Raw genomic sequence first — 18,865 nt, 5'->3', positions numbered from 1 at the left:
GCTTAGCAAAGTCAAATGTCTGACCAATACCAGAAGTATTTCAATAGTCTTCCACTGTTGGAATTGGGTTTGATTGGGTTAGGATAGAATGAGATGTACTCAACTTTTAAATTGCATTAACCAGACAAGTGGTTAATGCTAACACTAGTTAGAATGCCATTTCATTGCCCAGCTGAGAAGAAAATTGATGTTAGTTACAATGTTGATTTTCTGAATTTTCCTCCACAATCTCTTTCACCTGGTATGTGGTCATGAAAGTTGTCTGTGATGCCAAAATATTCATGTAAAACAGAGCCTTGTACTGACTTTATAATTTTCCCGTATCCAACAAGAACAAGACAATTGGTTTAGGCAACTTTCCACTCGGTCAATATTGCTGAGGGCAATAAAATAGGATAATCTGTAAAAAGAATAGTTTTGATGATATCAGTATCTCCTAATGAAAATTTTAGGCTTATTTCCTGCTTAGGGACTAAATTTGATTTTCAGCAATTTTCCCATAAGTTGTATCAATAACTACATTATCGCAAGCACAGAATCAGACTGCTCTATGCAAATACTATGCACCACACAAGTGCCTTCCCATTCTGTTTTTTTCTAACTAGGTCCACCTTTTCTGCCTTTTTCATCTATCAACTGATCTACCTTCAACTGTTAAAGCATCCATGCTATTCACCTCAGCTACTTCCCATAATTACAGCTTCCACGTTCTCATAATTTAATGCAAACAAGCTTCTCTTTGAGTTTATGATTGAAAATAATCCAATATAATCAGAATAAAATCACAAAGTGTTTGAGAATTTCATTTCAGCCTTTCCAAAGACCAGCACCTGAATATGCCTCCACAGGTTTGCAAATTTGACGACACCAAACTAAAACATCCTCTGAACATTCATTGTTTCTTCACAGCAAGACAAGGAAAGTCCATTCCATTGAGGCTAGGCAGGGCAATGAAAGGTGATATATATAATACTATCCCCAGCATCACATGAGAGGAATATTACACCCAGGGGCCTTACATATGCCAAATTAATTTTATCATATTAAGACTTGTGGGTTCTGGCCAGTCCAGGCTGTTAAAACTGAAATCTTAATTCTTCAGATCCAAACTGTGAACAATGCATAAACTAATCAATTACATCTAACAAAATGCTTTGTGGGTTATAACGATGCATGAGTAACATGATTTGATTTTTATAATAGCTTTAATAGATAATCGATTTGTGCAGCATTTGGAGATTGTTGACAAGACGATTTTAGCAGATAACAAATCGAAGGAATGCTGCACCACAATCTGCTGAGATCCCTCAACATAACGCACATGTTTATTTTGACCAGTTCTTTTATCAAATTTTAATATATAAATAATATTTGCATCTCAATGTCCTGCAGTGTAATCAATTTACAGGTAAACTATAGAGGGTGCTCTCATGCTGAAATCTGGATATCATAGACAAGAGCCCTATTGTGTTAGAAATAATCTGGATCTAATTTTCCATTTGGAGGTTTCATTTTAAGGAATTTTTGAACAAAAAAATGAGGACAATTTAGGTGAGGTTCTATCAATCAATCAGGTAGATACATGTTATAATGATAAGTGCATTTTTCACATACATTGGGGACAGTTCACACATGTGGACTGCCTAGCTTTATGCAAAGTAGGACAAACTATGGACCTGAATGATATATCTACTAGATTGGGCTTATAGCAGGTGGTGTGTGACCCAACAAGAAGGGAAAACCTATCGTCAATTTAGCTTTCAAACATGTTCTTGTGCCTCACAGTCTGAACCATTCAGAGATGATGTGGAGATGCCAAAGTTGGACGGGGGTGGACAAGGTCAAAAGTTAAATGACACCAGGTTATAGTCCAAAAGGTTTATTTGAAATTGCAAGCTTTTGGAGCTCCACACCTTCCTCAGGCTAGGGATGATAGACACAGTATTTAAAAGCAAAAAATTAACAACTTTAAAACTAGCTGCCCTTGTTGAATCCTTTAATCAGTTAGGAGGTAGACTACTGATTAAAATGCAAAATCCAGATTCCTTTCGAGTTTTTGTCCCTAGATAATTAAACGTTTTATCATTGTTCAAGAGGTGATATCTCAGATTAGACAATGCACATTAAGTGTGAGGTCCCTCTTCGAATCTGTCTGTGCTTTAAGCTGAGGTCGGGTTTTATTTTTCTGAAAAGAATCTTGACTGAAATAATTGTGTGTGTGTGTGCGTGCGTGCGTGCGTGTGTGTGCGTGCGTGCGTGCATGTGTGCAGTGAGAGAGAGAGAGACTGTGAGTGAGTGAGAGAAACGGAGTGTGTGTATGTGCATTTGGCAGAGTCTGAGTGTGACTGCTTGTGTGCATATGTCAGTGTGAGTATGCTTCTATGGGACAAGCCCTACACATATACAGGAACTGTTCAGATGAGGGGGAATGTGACGGTCACCTGAAGATGTTGAAGGCTGCATTCATAATAACAGAATACTCAGCTCATCGATTGCAAATTTCATGTGCCACAGTGAAAAACCATAGTGACCTCCTCAGATGACAGACACAGGATATAGCTCCCTTTGTCATCCAGCATTACTCAGGAACAGAGGATCTATGCCATGTTTTTCACATCCTTCAACACATCATTGACGATGATGGACACCATGCCACGATCTTTCTTACTTCTCCACTTCTCACCTTCAAACAACCACTGAACCTTAAACAGACCATTGCTCGCAGCAAACTGCCCAGCCTTCATGACGACATAGACCACAGCACAACACAATCCTGCCATGGAACCCTCTGCAGGACATGTCAGATCATCAACATGGATACTATCACACGTGGGAAAACCACCCACCACATACACGGCAGATACTCATGTGGCTCGGCCAATGTCATCTATCTTAAATAATGCAGGCATGGATGCCCTGAGGCATGGAACATTGGCGAGACCATGCAGATACTACAACAATGGATGAAGAAACACCACACAATGATCAAAACAGAAGAGGCTCCCTCCCAATGAAGGAACATGTCGGCTGTCCATGATATTCAGCCTGCGATCTTTCGGTGAGCATCATCCAAGGCAGACTTCGAGATATGCAACAATGCAAAATCACCGAACAGAGGCTGATAGCTAAGGTCGGTCTCAACCATGAGGATGGTCTCAACCATGATCTGGGCTTCACACTACAGGTAACTCCACCATACTACATACTCCCACATACAGACTCACATATTCAAACTTGCACACATACACAGCCCCTCTCCCACACACAAACACTCACACATAGAACATAGAACATAGAACATAGAACATAGAACATAGAACATAGAACAATACAGCACAGAACAGGCCCTTCGGCCCACGATGTTGTGCCGAACTTCTATCCTAGATTAAGCACCCATCCATGTACCTATCCAAATGCCGCTTAAAGGTCGCCAATGATTCTGACTCTTCCACTCCCACGGGCAGCATATTCCATGCCCCCACCACTCTCTGGGTAAAGAACCCACCCCTGACATCTCCCCTATACCTTCCACCCTTCACCTTAAATTTATGTCCCCTTGTAACACTCTGTTGTACCCGGGGAAAAAGTTTCTGACTGTCTACTCTATCTATTCCTCTGATCATCTTATAAACCTCTATCAAGTCACCCCTCATCCTTCGCCGTTCCAACGAGAAAAGGCCGAGAACTCTCAACCTATCATAGAACATAGAACATAGAACAATACAGCACAGAACAGGCCCTTCGGCCCACGATGTTGTGCCGAACTTCTATCCTAGATTAAGCACCCATCCATGTACCTATCCAAATGCCGCTTAAAGGTCGCCAATGAATCTGACTCTACCACTCCCACGGGCAGCGCATTCCATGCCCCCACCACTCTCTGGGTGAAGAACCCACCCCTGACATCTCCCCTATACCTTCCACCCTTCACCTTAAATTTATGTCCCCTTGTAACACTCTGTTGTACCCGGGGAAAAAGTTTCTGACTGTCTACTCTATCCTCGTACGACCTACTCTCCATTCCAGGCAACATCCTGGTAAATCTTCTCTGCACCCCCTCCAAAGCTTCCACATCTTTCCTAAAGTGAGGCGACCAGAACTGCACACAGTACTCCAACTGTGGCCTAACCAAAGTCCTGTACAGCTGCAACATCACTTCACGACTCTTGAATTCAATCCCTCTGCTAATGAACGATAATACTCCATAGGCCTTCTTACAAACTCTATCCACCTGAGTGGCAACCTTCAAAGATCTATGTACATAGACCCCAAGATCCCTCTGTTCCTCCACCTGACCAAGAACCCTACCATTAACCCTGTATTCCGCATTCTTATTTATTCTTCCAAAATGGACAACCTCACACTTAGCAGGGTTGAACTCCATCTGCCACTCCTCAGCCCAGCTCTGCATCATATCTAAGTCCCTCTGCAGCCGACAACAGCCCTCCTCACTGTCCACAACTCCACCTATCTTTGTATCATCTGCAAATTTACTGATCCACCCTTCGACTCCCTCATCTAAGTAGAGGACCCAGAACTGATCCCTGCGGAACTCCACTTGTAACCGGACTCCATGCTGAATATTTACCATCTACCACCACTCTCTGACTTCGACTGGTTAGCCAGTTTTCTATCCAATTGGCCAAATTTCCCTCTATCCCATGCCTCCTGACTTTCCGCATAAGCCTACCATGGGGAACCTTATCAAATGCCTTACTAAAATCCATGTACACTACATCCACTGCTCTACCTTCATCCACATGCTTGGTCACCTCCTCGAAGAATTCAATAAGACTTGTAAGGCAAGACCTACCCTTCACATGTACACTCACATATACGCACACTCTCACTCTCAAATGCACACACACTCAAACTCTCTCAAATGCACACTCAAACTCTCTCAAATACACATACACACACTCTCTCTCTCTCTCACCCACTCTCACACACAAATATTCAAGATTTTTTCTGTCACAAAGATAAAATAGGAGGACCGTGATGGGCACCTGGAAGTACTCAAGGTTGCTGTCATAAGGGTACAATTCTCAACACACTGACTGCTAGTTCTGATGTGCCACAATGAGAAACTGTAAATGACCTCCTCAGGAGACAGACATGGGTTGCAACCGACAGGGTACCCTTCATTGCCCAGTACTTCCCAGGAGCTGTAAAACTACGCCAAGTTCTTCACAGCCTGCAACACATTATCAATGAGGATGAGCACCTCGCCAAGACCTTCCCCAAGCCTCCACTTCTCACCTTTAAACAACCACCAAATCTCAAACAGATTATTGTTCGCACCAAACTGCCTGGCTTTCAGGACAACACCATACAACCCTATCATGGCAGATGCTACAAGACGTGTCAGAATGTCGACATGAATACCACCATTACACGTAGGGACACCACCAACCATTTGCGTGGCATATAGTCATGTGACTAGGTCAATGTTATCTATCTCATACGCTGCAGGCAAGGATGCTCTGAGGCATGATACATTGGCGAGAGGCCATGGCAATGGATGAATGGACACCAAGCAACAATCAACAGATGGAAGTGTTCCCACCCAGTCAGGGAACACTTCAGCGGTCCAGGACATTCAACCTCAGATCTTCAGGTGACCATTCTCCCAGACGGACTTCGGGACAGGCAACAATGCAAAGTGGCCAAGCAGAGGCTGATAGCCAAGTTCAGTAACCATGAGGATGGCCTCAACCAGGATCTTGGGCTCATGTCACACTACAGGTGACCCCATTGCACTACACACTCCTACACTCATCCACTTCTTTCTCTCTCTCTCTCTGTCTAACAGCTCAGTTTAAAACACAAACAAATTCAAAGCCAGAGAAAGTGAGGACTGCAGATGCCAGAGATCAGACTCAAGAGTGTGGTGCTGGAAAAGCACTGCAGCTCAGGCAGCATTCGAGGAGTAAGAGAGTCGAAATTTCGGCCAAAAGCCCTTCATCAGGAATTCAAAGCGGGACCTCATTCCTGAAATGCATTGTCTAATCTGAGATAAATCTTTAAAACCTTTAATTATCGAGGGATAAAGACTTGAAAGAAATCTGGATATTACATTTTAATCAGCAGTCTACCTCCTAAATGATTAAAAGATTCAACAAGGGCAGCTTGTTTTAAAGTTGTCAACATTTTACCTCTCTATCATACCACACTTTAGGAAGGAGTAGAGCTTGCAATTTCAAATAAACCTGTTGGACTATAACCTAGTGTCATTTGACTTTTTACCTTATTTCTGGATGAGGGTGAATCCAAGTGACTGCACTAAATCTTATACCTTGGGGGCATGGATGGAGGCATTACTGGAAGCATAGATACCTAGGAGAAACTGAAAGGGAATGCTTAATAACCAAGAAGGGCAAAGATGTGGGGACATTGGGGGGTGGGCTTGCATGCAATGTGATTCAGCTAGGTCCCACACCTCATAGGAACTGCCCTGACATGGATAGGTCATTCTTACCAAGAATCAGTCCTTGTAGAGATAAAGCTTCTTCTTCATATTGAAGATCCCCTCCATCTTCCAGTTTGTCACTCAGGACAATCTACCACTCAATTTTGAGCATTCGTGACGTGCTGTTTGCCATTAGCTGTACCAGAAAGGGAGTTACCACTGACCAGAAACTTAACTGGTCAAATCACATAAATACTGTGGCTAAACTTTGGAAATTAGAATTTCTGCTGTGAGTTACTCATCTCTTGACTCCAGAGATCTGTCCATAACCACCAAAGTCGAGAGTGCGATGGGATGCTCTCTATGGATCCATGCAGCTCCCACAACACTCAAAAAGCTTAAAGTCATCCCAGACAAAACAGTCTGATTGATCCACACTGCAGCACCACCTTAAACATTCAATCCCTCCATATAGTAGCAGCATGTGTACTTTCTGCAAGATGCATTGAAGCTATTCACCAAGAGTCCTTTGACAAATCCTTCAAATCCCACACCTCTAGTACACAGAAGAACAAACACAGCAGATACATGGGAAAACTATCCTTACAACTCCTCTCCAAGCAACCAGTCATTTTGACTTGGAAATACATCACTGTTACTTCACAGATCAAAAAGCTGGAACTCTGTTCCTAGCTGCACAGGCCGTACCTAAAAACACACAGGCTTGGAGAGTGGATGTTTCCACTAGTAATAGAGACTGAGAGCCAAGGGCACAACCTCGGAGTGAAGGAACAACCCTTTAAAACTGAGATGAGAATGGACTTCTTCAGCCAGAAGCTGGTGAATCTGTAGAACTCACAGTCACTGAAAGCTGCGGAAACCAAGTCATTGACTGTACTGAAGAGAGAGATAGATAGGTTCTTAATTAGTAAGGGGATCAAGGGTTACTTGGAGAAGGCCGGAAAATGGGATTGAAAAACAAACCACCAAGATCGAATGGCAGAGCACAGGCCAAATGGTCTGATTCTACTGCCCTATACCTGATGGTTTTATGGAGAACAGCAGGTCAACTGGCTGCTTGTTACCAACACAACAAGGCAGTTAGTGACAGCAACAAATACTGATTTCACTACCGATAATACACAATTCTGAGAACATCAGAAAGAAAGTCTTGCTCTCCTATGTGCGCAATCCATTACTTATATTTCTTAACGTTTCAGGACATACATAGAATTGCCACATTTGCACAACATGGCTGATCATCCTGGGGCAAAAATCAAGTGGATTATACAACAGGCAGGCATTCAGCTTTACCCAAGTACCATCCAGTCAGTGAAAGTATAGTTTGGAGATGTGATTGAAACAACAGCAAACAGAAGATATAGATAGAATAGAGTGGGAACAAGGATCAGGGCTGCTTCTTGCATGGAGAATAAATACCAACATGATGAATGGCCAGTTTCTACTCTAAAGTCAATGTAATTGTCTACATTTTTGTTCTTAAAACCGAAAGATGGTAATTGCTTACATTTACTTTTATTGCCAATCCATTTTTTCCTAAGATGGGTACATTACACTTTATATTTAGTGTCTTCCAAACCTGGTATACTCGTATTAGCTTCTGCATGTATGCATGGTATGAATATTATGATGCAAACAAAATGCATTAAATTACTCATATGACCTGCAAAAGGTCATCACACAGTTGTGACATTTTCAGCTTATCGCTGCATCGCAATTTGCCTACTGTAGTAGAATTAGTTCTTTGTAGTGTACTAGATCTCACTTGGACTTTATAAAACAAACATCTATGCCACAAAATCATTACCCTAAATGTAGCCACAATCTGTCCAGCACAGATCTGTTTTCCTGCATATTGCATTTCATAGTGATGCACTGTATTGATCAGACTTTTCCAGGAAATAGATTAAGTGTCTTTTTACAGACAGAAACAAAAAAAAGAGATAAGAGTAAGAAACAGTATACAGAATGTGAGAAACCTAAAGGAGAAAGGGAACAGGCAGAAATAAGGAGGAAGACAGAGAATAGAGAATAAGGGCAAAAGAAATGCAATGATATTAAGAAATCTATATTCTTTTATCTGTATAGAATAAAACAATGTGGTAGATTGCATGTCACTTATCATATCAATATCAATGATTGAATATATTCAGTTGTGATCCTCAAAACACCATTAAAGGTCAGTGAAATGTGAAATCTTAGATTTTTCTGTTCTGATGTGCAGCCAGAAATATCACAGTCACTGGGCTCATATTTACAGTAATTTGCACTGGTAGATTTTGTATTTCATTGCTGCGTTTTGTGCTGATTAGTTTTGTGTGGGGCCTCTTGATGTCGTACCTAAAAATAAGTTATATATCCAAAGTTAGTTGACATTCAAACAAACGTGATGCACTCCTATTAAGTTGATCAATAAAAATGTACAATTTAGTTTGCATTATCTGTAGCATAATGCCTATGTTCTAGAGCTTTTGAAGAATTGATGCCCAATCCTACCAATATTGTGCATCAATGTCAATTGCCAGATAAAAGACTAAAAGATGCGCAGATCCCCGAAAGAATCTGCTGAGTCTCCATTTGTTGGCCACTGGAATGGATAGCCCATCATGATTAAAGGGTTTTTGAGGACAGTTCGTTTGGAATTTGGAAGACATAATCTGTAAAATCAGGCACCATGCCAGTGACTCCATTCCTAGCACCCCTGTGATTTTACTAGAGACCCCCATCCATCTACTGTGATTTGACTTGTAGCAGAGGAGGCATTTATTAATGCACTCATGTGCAGTTCCCGTGAAGACTTTCTCACTTGATGCTATGCCTTAACTTGCAGAGGACGGGGCTGATACAAAATCTGCAGCTTGCCACATGAAACCTGATGGACTGGTGGCCAGACAATGCTAGTATCCTTTCCTTTTTGTGCCCCTTGTTCAACGACCCCACCCAATGAGTTACCCTCCTAAATTGTTTTCCCATTCCGTACTGTCTGATCTACCCTTAACCCCGCTCCTCTCAAACCCCCTCAATGGAAGTCCCAGCAGTGGCCAACACTTGTAGTGGCTGCTGAGACCAGAGTTCCCAGTGATTTATTTGGCTGGCACTTGTGAGCTGGGCCTTCCTCCTTGATAAGAGTGGAAAGTCTTCCTGTCGTTAATGAACAGTCCAACAGCCATTCACTGACTGTGAAATGAACTAACCAAGCAAGAGCAACCTCACCTCCATCTTTTAAACAACTGGATGGAGACTTCCTTTCAGCATAAAATGCAGCCCTTCTGATAACCTGGAGGTATTAAAGCAGTATTAAATGAAAAACAGGATTAGTTATGTGTGAGGTAAATTTTGGGGAAATCACAGCATTGCCTAATTACTGAGTTAAAAATCGCACAACACCAGGTTATAGTCCAACAGGTTTAATTGGAAGCACCAGCTTTCAGAGCACTGCTTCTTCATAGGTGGTTGTGATGATGGAGCAGTGCTCTGAAAGCTAGTGCTTCCAATTGGACTATAACCTGGTGTTGTGAGCATCTCCAAATCATGCCTAATTGCTGAACAGTCACACCAGACTTGAAATGTTAACTTTGTTTCTCCCACCCCAGAAGCTGCCAGACTTGCTGAATTTCTCCAGCACTTTCAGACTTTAAATGGCGTAACTAGGTCCAAGAGGTGGTGTCAGATCTCCAAGTAGCACAAAGCATATTGGACATTCTGAAAATTGTCAGCCAGTTGTTGGCAAAGTATGATTTCGCTCTAAAGTAGCAGCTTCTCTATTTCAGTCATGCCCTTTTCATATAATTGTTTGAAAGTGCTTGTGGCAAGAAACTTTGAAATATCATAGTGAAAAAGTGATAGGCCACCATCTTTGAAATATAAAGTCCCTTCTGCAAAGTCAGAGTTAGTGATACACTAATATGTAATCAGGCTCGAGTGGGCTTTTTCAACAGGATCTGAGCAGGGCAGGATGTACTCCCAGGTTGGTAGCATAGATATGAATGCCAATTCCAGCTGCAGGGGCACCCTTTTCTAACCAATTAACCACATTACTGAACGGTTCCAAGTTTGGATCATTCGGTTTTCCATTAAACAAGCAAAATGGGCTGAATTTTCACAACGTCAGGCAAAGTGTATTTTTGAGCCAAATTCTTGACACCTTGTCCACCATAGCCCATGCGACTTTTCCCACATAATCTTTCACTTTTTACTTCACCTGGAATTTATGGTGCACATCTTGTGGAATTGCACTTGTGAAACTGCTGGGATCTTCCATCATTATGCCATCAGTGCCATATTTGAACTCCAGCTGTGCACTACTTCAACTACTGTAAGCCAAGAACTGACATTCACACAGTGGTCCTGGAGTGCTACAGTCAGGATGTGGCCCAGAAAAGGGAAGTTAGCTCCTTGGTTCACCTACAATAACCTCGAGGTGGTGGATGGTTTGGTGCAGAGGAGGGCAGTGCTGCATCTGGCTGACCAAAGGAGGCCACGCCACCAGCCAGCCTTCAATGAGACAGTAGCAGAGAAGTGTCCTGAGTAGAAGACAATGCATAGTGGTGCAGGAAGATGATCAATGACCTTCAGTGCTCTGCTTGATGGTGGGTAATGCTTCTCTCGCTTGCCTCACATTCACTAATTCTGTAATTGCACATGCCTCTCATTGACATTCAGGGAGTGAAAGAGAATTCAGGGAACTACAGACCAGTTAGCCTTCCACCAGTAGTAGAGAATTTAATAGAGTCTATTGAAAAAGATGGGATAAATAGGCACCGGGTTTATAACAATCTGATTGGGTATACTCAGCATACATTAGTGAAAGGCAAACTGTGTTTAAGACATAGACCATAAGACCATAAGACATAGGAGTGGAAGTAAGGCCATTCGTCCCATCGAGTCCACTCCGCCATTCAATCATGGCTGATGCGCATTTCAGCTCCACTTACCAGCATTCTCCCTGTAGCCCTGAATGCCCCGAGACAACAAAAATCTATCAATCTCTGCCTTGAAGACATTTAGCGTCCCCTTAATCTTCTAAACTCCAACGAATACAATCCCAGTATCCTCAGCCGTTCCTCATATGCTAGACCTGTCATTCCAGGGATCATCCATGTGAATCTCCGCTGGACACGTTCCAGTGCCAGTATGTCCTTCCTGAGGTGTGGGGACCAAAACTGGACACAGTACTCCAAATGGGGCCTAACCAGAGCTTTATAAAGTCTTAGTAGTACATCTCTGCTTTTATATTCCAACCCTCTTGAGATAAGAGACAACATTGCATTCGCTTTCTTAATCACAGACTCAACCTGCATGTTTACCTTTAGAGAATCCTGGACTAGCACTCCCAGATCCCTTTGTGCTTTGGCTTTATTAATTTTCTCACCATTTAGAAAGTAGTCCATGCTTTTATTCTTTTTGCCAAAGTGCAAGACCTCGCACTTGCTCACGTTAAATTCCATCAGCCATTTCCTGGACCACTCTCCCAACCTGTCTAGATCCTTCTGTAGCCTCCCCACTTCCTCAGTACTACCTGCCTGTCCACCTAACTTCGTATCATCGGCAAACTTCGCTAGAATGCCCCCGGTTCCCTCATCCAAATCATTAATATATAATGCGAACAGCTGTGGCCCCAGCACCGAACCCTGCGGGACATAGGAGTGGAAGTAAGGCCATTCGGCCCATCGACTCCACTCCGCCATTCGATCATGGCTGCTGGGCACTTCAACTCCACTTACCCGCATTCTCCCCGTAGCCCTGAATGCCCCGAGACAACAAAAATCTATCAATCTCTGCCTTGAAGACATTTAGCGTCCCGGCCTCCACTGCACTCTGCGGCAATGAATTCCACAGGCCCACCACTCTCTGGCTGAAAAAATGTCTCCGCATTTCTGTTCTGAATTTACCCCCTCTAATTCTAAGGCTGTGTCCATGGGTCCTAGTCTCCTCGCCTAACGGAAACAATTTCCTAGCATCCACCCTTTCCAAGCAATGTATTATCTTGTACGTCTCTATTAAGTCTCCCCCTAATCTTCTAAACTCCAACGAATACAATCCCAAGATCCTCAGCCGTTCCTCATATGTTAGGCCTACCATTCCAGGGATCATCCGTGTGAATCTCCGCTGGACACGTTCCAGTGCCAGTATGTCCTTCCTGAGGTGTGGGGACCAAAACTGGACACAGTACTCCAAATGGGGCCTAACCAGAGCTTTATAAAGTCTCAGTAGCACAATGGTGATTTTATATTCCAACCCTCATGAGATAAGTGACAACATCGCATTCGCTTTCTTAATCACAGACTCAACCTGCATGTTGACCTTTAGAGAATCCTCGACTAGCACTCCCAGATCCCTTTGTACTGTGGCTTTACGAATTTTCTCACCGTTTAGAAAGTAGTCTGTGCTTTTATTCTTTTTGCCAAAGTGCAAGACCTCGCATTTGTTTGCTGAACTTGAAGTTTGTTGACAATGTTACTAACAAAATTGATAAAGTAGAGCTGAGGGATATAGTGTACTTAGATTTCTAAAAGGTTTGTAATAAAAACCTCCTCTGAAGCCTGGTTAGGAAAATTAAAGTATATGGCATTGGAGGAAAAAAAACTGACATGGATTAGATCTCACGGAATATAGGGAGAGCTAGCCATTTGGACACAGAACTGGCTCAAAGGTAGAAGAGAGTGGTGTGGAGGGTTGTTTTTCAGACTGGAGGCCTGTGACCAGTGGAGTGCCACAAGGATCGGTGCTGGGTCCCCTACTTTTCGTCATTTACATAAATGATTTGGATGCGAGCATAAGAGGTACAGTTAGTAAGTTTGCAGATGATACCAAAATTGGAGGTGTAGTGGACTGTGAAGAAGGTTACCTCAGATTACAACAGGATCTTGACCAGATGGGCCAATGGGCTGGGAAGTGGCAGGTGAAGTTTAATTCAGATCAATGCAAGGTGCTGCATTTTGCGAAAGCAAATCTGAGCAGGACTTAATGATAATGTCCTAGAGAGTGTTGCTTAACAAAGAGACCTTGGAGTGCAGGTTCATAGCTCCTTAAAAAGTAGAGTCTCAGGTAGATAGGATAGTGAAGAAGGCATTTGGTATGCTTTCTTTTATTGGTCAGAGTATTGAGTACAGGAGTTGGAAGGTCATGTTGAGGCTGTACAGGACATTGGTTAGGCCACTGTTGGAATATTGCATGCAATTCTGGTCTCCTTCCTTCGAAAAGATGTGAAACGTAAAAGGGTTCAGAAGAGATTTACAAGGATGTTGCCAGGGTTGGTGGATTTGAGCTATAGGGAGAGGCTGAACAGGTTGAGGCTGTTTTCCCTGGACAGTTGGAGGTTGAGGGGTGACCTTATAGAGGTTTACAAAATCATAAGGGGCATGGACAGGATAAATAGACAAAGTCTTTTCCCTGGGGTCGGGGAGTCCAGAACTAGAGGGCATAGGTTTAGGGTGAGAGGGGAAAGATATAAAAGAGACCTAAGGGGCAACTTTTTCACACAGAGGGTGGTATGTGTATGGAAAGAGCTTCCAGAGGAAGTGGTGGAGGCTGGTACAACTGCAACATTTAAAAGGCATCTGGATAGGTATATGAATAGGAAGGGTTTGGGGGGATATGGGCCAGTTGCTGGCAGGTGGGACTAGAGTCGGTTGGGATATCTGGTCGGCATGGACTGATTGGACCGAAGGGTCTGTTTCCATGCTGTACATCTCTATGACTTTATGACTCTAATGTTGGTTAACAGACAGAAAACGGGGAGTAGGAACAATTGGGTAATTCTCTCACTGACAGGCGGTGACTAGACAGGTACCAAAGGATTCATACTTAGGCCCCAGCAGTTCAAAATGAATCTCAATAACTTGAATTGGGCCAAAAGTAATATTTCCAAATTTGTTGATGATGCAATGTGAAGTGGAATTTTGTGTTGTAAGGAAGATGTAAAATGGTCTTTGAATAATTTGGACAGGTTTAGTGGATATTTTGGACAGGCTTAGTGAATGGGCAAGAACATGGCAGATAATGTGGAAAAATGTGAGGTTATCTAATTTACTGGGAGGAATAGATGTGCAGAATATTTCTTAAATGGTAAATGGTTGGAAAGTATACTTGTATAAAAGGAGCTAGGTATTATTGTCAGTACATCACTGAAGGCTAACCTGCAAGTGCAGCAAGCTATTAGGGAGGTTGATAGAATGTTAGCCTTTATTGCAAGAGCATTTGAGTACAGGAATAGTGAAGTCTTGCTTCAATTACACCATGCCAAAGGCGGCATTGTGGCTCAGTGGTTAGCACTGCTGTCTCACAGTGCCAGTGACCCAGGTTCGATACCGATCTTGGGCAACTGTCTGTGTTGAGCTTGCACATTCTCCCAGTGTCTGCGTGAGTTGCTTTCAGGTGCTCCGGTTTGCTCCCACAGTCTAAAGATATGCAGGTCGGGAGAATTGGCTATGCTAAATTGCCAATAGAGTTAGGTGCAATAGTCAGAGGGAAGTGGGTCTGGGCGGGTTCCTCTTTGGAGGGCTGATGTGGACTTGTTGGGCCAAATGGCCTGTTTCCACACTATAGGGATTCTAATCTAATCAATTGTATGTGAGTTTGATTAGACCACAGAATATTGCATGCAGTTTTGGTCTCCTTGTCTCAGGAAAAATATTATTGCCAGAGAAGGACTGAAATGAAGTTTCACCAGACTCATTCCCAGGATGGCAGGGCTGTTCGATGAAGAGAAATTGAGCAAACTTAGCCTGGACTCTCTCGAGTGTTGAATAGCAAGATGAATTTCCCATTCACAAATCTATGCTGACTATACCCAATCAGATTATTATCAACCAGTTGTATACTTATCCCATGTTTTATGATAGATTCTAGCAATTTCCTGACTACTGAAAGAAGACTAAAGGGTCTGTAGTTCCCTGTTTTACTGAAACATAGAATTTAAACAAGTTAGATATAAATAAGATAGCTCCTTTCACTGGGGAGTCTAGAACCAGGGAGCACAAATTAAAAACAAGAAGGATACCACTTAAGTTCAATATGAGGAGAAATATTTTTACTCTGGAGATTGTAAGCCTTGTGAATTGTCCACACAGAGGGTTGTGGAAGGTCAGTCTTTGAGTATGCCAAAGATAAACCACCTGATGAAGGAGCAGCACTCCGAAAGCTAATGCTTCCAAATAAATCTGTTGGACTATAACCTGGTGTTGTGTGATTTTTAACTTTGTACAGCCTAATATAAAGATTGATAGATTTCTGGTTACTAATAAAACATAGGATTAAAGGGATGGGCAAACAAAAGACACTGAAGTCTTTGATCAGTCATGATTGCATTAAATGACTGAGAAGGCTCAATGACCTGAATGGCCCCATTTCTGTTTCTGAATTCCAGTGGAGCAAGTTTGATTTTTCATTCTCATTGTATTTCCCATCTCTTTCACCATTGTTCATGCCCCTGAAGGGAGTGGAAAATTCTGCCTCATAAATTGTATTTAGTTGAGACTGTGGTACTGCTATATGGAAAGTCAGCAGGATCTAGGCAGCATAGCTTACCTGTTTATGAAGGAGTTGAAATGGCTTGGTAAGGCATGATAAAAAAGCAATATGAAGAATGAAATACAATTGTGGATTTATCGCTAATCTAGGACATTGATTTACGACATTATGAAGACAAACCCAACCGAGTCGACCATCATGCGTCCATTTCACTAATAAGTGTCACTGAAACAAAGGTTGAGAAATCTATTCAATGTCTACAACCCAACAGCCACATTCATAACATTACACCTATCAGCCAATGTGCCACATTCCTCCATCACTCACTAAACGTTCCCTAACTCTCTGGCAGAACAAACCCATCAAAGTGGATAGACAGTGTTATCCATAAAATATGACACATTGACTTCAAACTCCATGAAGTCATAGAGTCATTCAGCATGGAAACAGACCCTTCAGTCCAACTGGATCACGCCAGCCATATTCCCAAACTAAACTAATTAGTCCCACATGCCTGCACTTGGTCCAAATTCGTCCAAACCTTTCCTAAACATGAACTTATCCAAATGTTTTTTAAACATTGTAACTGTATCTGCATCCATGACTTCCTTTGACAGTTCATTTCACACACGAACCACTTCCTGTGTAAAAAATGCCACTTATGTCCTTGTTAAATCTTTCTACTCTTACCTTGAAAGTATGCCCCCTAGTTTTGAGCTCCCCCACCCTAGGAGAAAGACCCTTATCACTCCTTTTATCTATAGTCCTCATGATTTTACAAACCTTAATAAGGTCACCACTCAACCTCCTGTGCTCCAGCGAAAAAGGTCCCAGCCTTTCCAGTCTACTTTGATATCTCAAACACTGCATTGTCAGTAACATCCTGGTAAATCTCTTCTGAATCCTCTCCAGTTTAATAATATCTTTCCTGTAGCAAGGCAACCAATAATGTGTACAATACTTCATCAATGTCCTGTACAACCTCAACATGGCATCCTAACTCCGATACACAAAGGTCTGTGCAATGAAGGCTAGTGTGCAAAAAGCCTTCTTAACCACCGTGTTTACCCATGATGCAAATTTCAAAGAATTATGTGCCTGAATCCCTACGTGTCTCTGTTCTACAACATTACCCAGGGCCCCACCATTAATTTTATAAATCCTTTCCTTGTTTATATTTCCAAAATGCAATACCTCACATTTATCCCAAATGAACTCCATCTGCCATGCTTCGGCCCATTGACCCAATTGATCCAGATCTCTTTGTAACCTTAGATAACCTTCTTTACTGCTCACTATACAACCAACTTTGGTGTCATCTGCAAGCTTACTAACCATGCTTCCTATGTTCTCATCCAAATCATTTATATAAATGACAAACAAAAGTGGACCCAGTGCCGGTCCCTGTGGAATACTGCTGGTCATAAGCCTACAGTCTGAAAAACAACCCTTCACCACCATCCTCTGTCTCCCACTATAAAGTCAATTTTGTATCCAATTGGCAAGGTCATCTGAATCCCATGTGATCTAATTTTATTAATTAGTCTACCATGTGGAACCTTGCCAAGAAATTTAATAAGATCTAAGTAAACAATGCCTTGCACTCTGCCCTCATTAATCTTTTTTGTTACTTCATTAAAAAAATTAAATCAAGTTTGTGAGATACGATTTTTCTTGCACAAAACCATACCAACTATCCCTAATCAATTCTTGCCTCTCTGAATGCATTTAAATCCTATCTTTCAGAATCACTCCCAACAACATACCTACCATCAATATCAAACTCACAGGTCTATAGTTTCCAAGCTTCTCCATATTACTCTTCTTAAACAGTGGCACAGCATTAGCTATCGTCCAGTGCTCCAGTATGTTACCCATATTTATAGAATATACAAATATTTTTGCGAGGAGCCATTCAATTTCCTTCCTAACTTCTTGCCACATCCTGAGATATACTTGATAAGGTCCAGGAAATTTATCGACCATTATATTTTTTAAGACCTCCAGCACTTTCTCTTCTGTCATGTGAACTGTGTTCAAAACAACAATATTTATTAAAATTCCATAAGGAATTGCAGATGATGTAATTTTTGTGTTTGTTCGTGATCATTATTTATTTCTGAGTTCTCCAGCATTTTTTTCTTTCCCAACAGTAAAAACTGACACAAAATAATCATTTAATATCTCTCCCATCTCCTGAGCTTCAAAATAAAGCTGACCTTGTTGATCATTAAGGGGTCCTCCTCTCTCTCGTTCCTCTCTTACTCTTCATGTATTTGTAGAATCTTTTTGGATTATCTTTAATCTTATCTGTCAAGGCTATCCCAAATTGCTTCTTTGCCTTCCTGACTTCCTTCTTAAGAATGCCGTTACACTCTTTATACTCTTCAAGAAATTCAGTTGATTCCAGTTATCAGTATCTAATATATTACTTTTTATTCTTGACTAGAAGCTCAATATCTTTATTCATTCATTGTTCCCTAATCTTAACAGTTTTGCCATTCACTCTAACAGGAACATAATGCCTCTGAACTCTCAATATCAGACTTTTAAAGGCTTCCCACTTATCAGTTGTCCCTTTACCTGTGAACAATGTACTTCAATCAACTTTTGAATGTCCTTGTTTCATAGCTTAAAATTTGCCTTACTCCAATTAAGAACTTTAACTTTTATTGAAGACTTAACATTTTCCAAAACTATTTTAAACTAATAATATTATGGTCACTAGTCCCAAAGTGTTGCCCTACTAACACTTCAGTCACTTGCCCTACCTTATTTCCCAGGAGAAAATCAAGTTTTGCTCCTTCTCTAGTAGGGACATTTACATACTGATAAAGAAAATTTTCTTGAACATGTGTAACAAATTCTTCACCATGCAAACCTTTAACACTATGGCTGTCCAAGTCAATATCTGGAAAATTAAAATCCCCTAATATTACAACCTTACTATTCTTAAATATATTT

Source organism: Chiloscyllium punctatum, chromosome 9, assembly GCF_047496795.1.
Source record: "Chiloscyllium punctatum isolate Juve2018m chromosome 9, sChiPun1.3, whole genome shotgun sequence".
Classification (NCBI taxonomy): Eukaryota; Metazoa; Chordata; class Chondrichthyes; order Orectolobiformes; family Hemiscylliidae; genus Chiloscyllium; species Chiloscyllium punctatum.
This window is presented reverse-complemented; position numbering follows the sequence as displayed.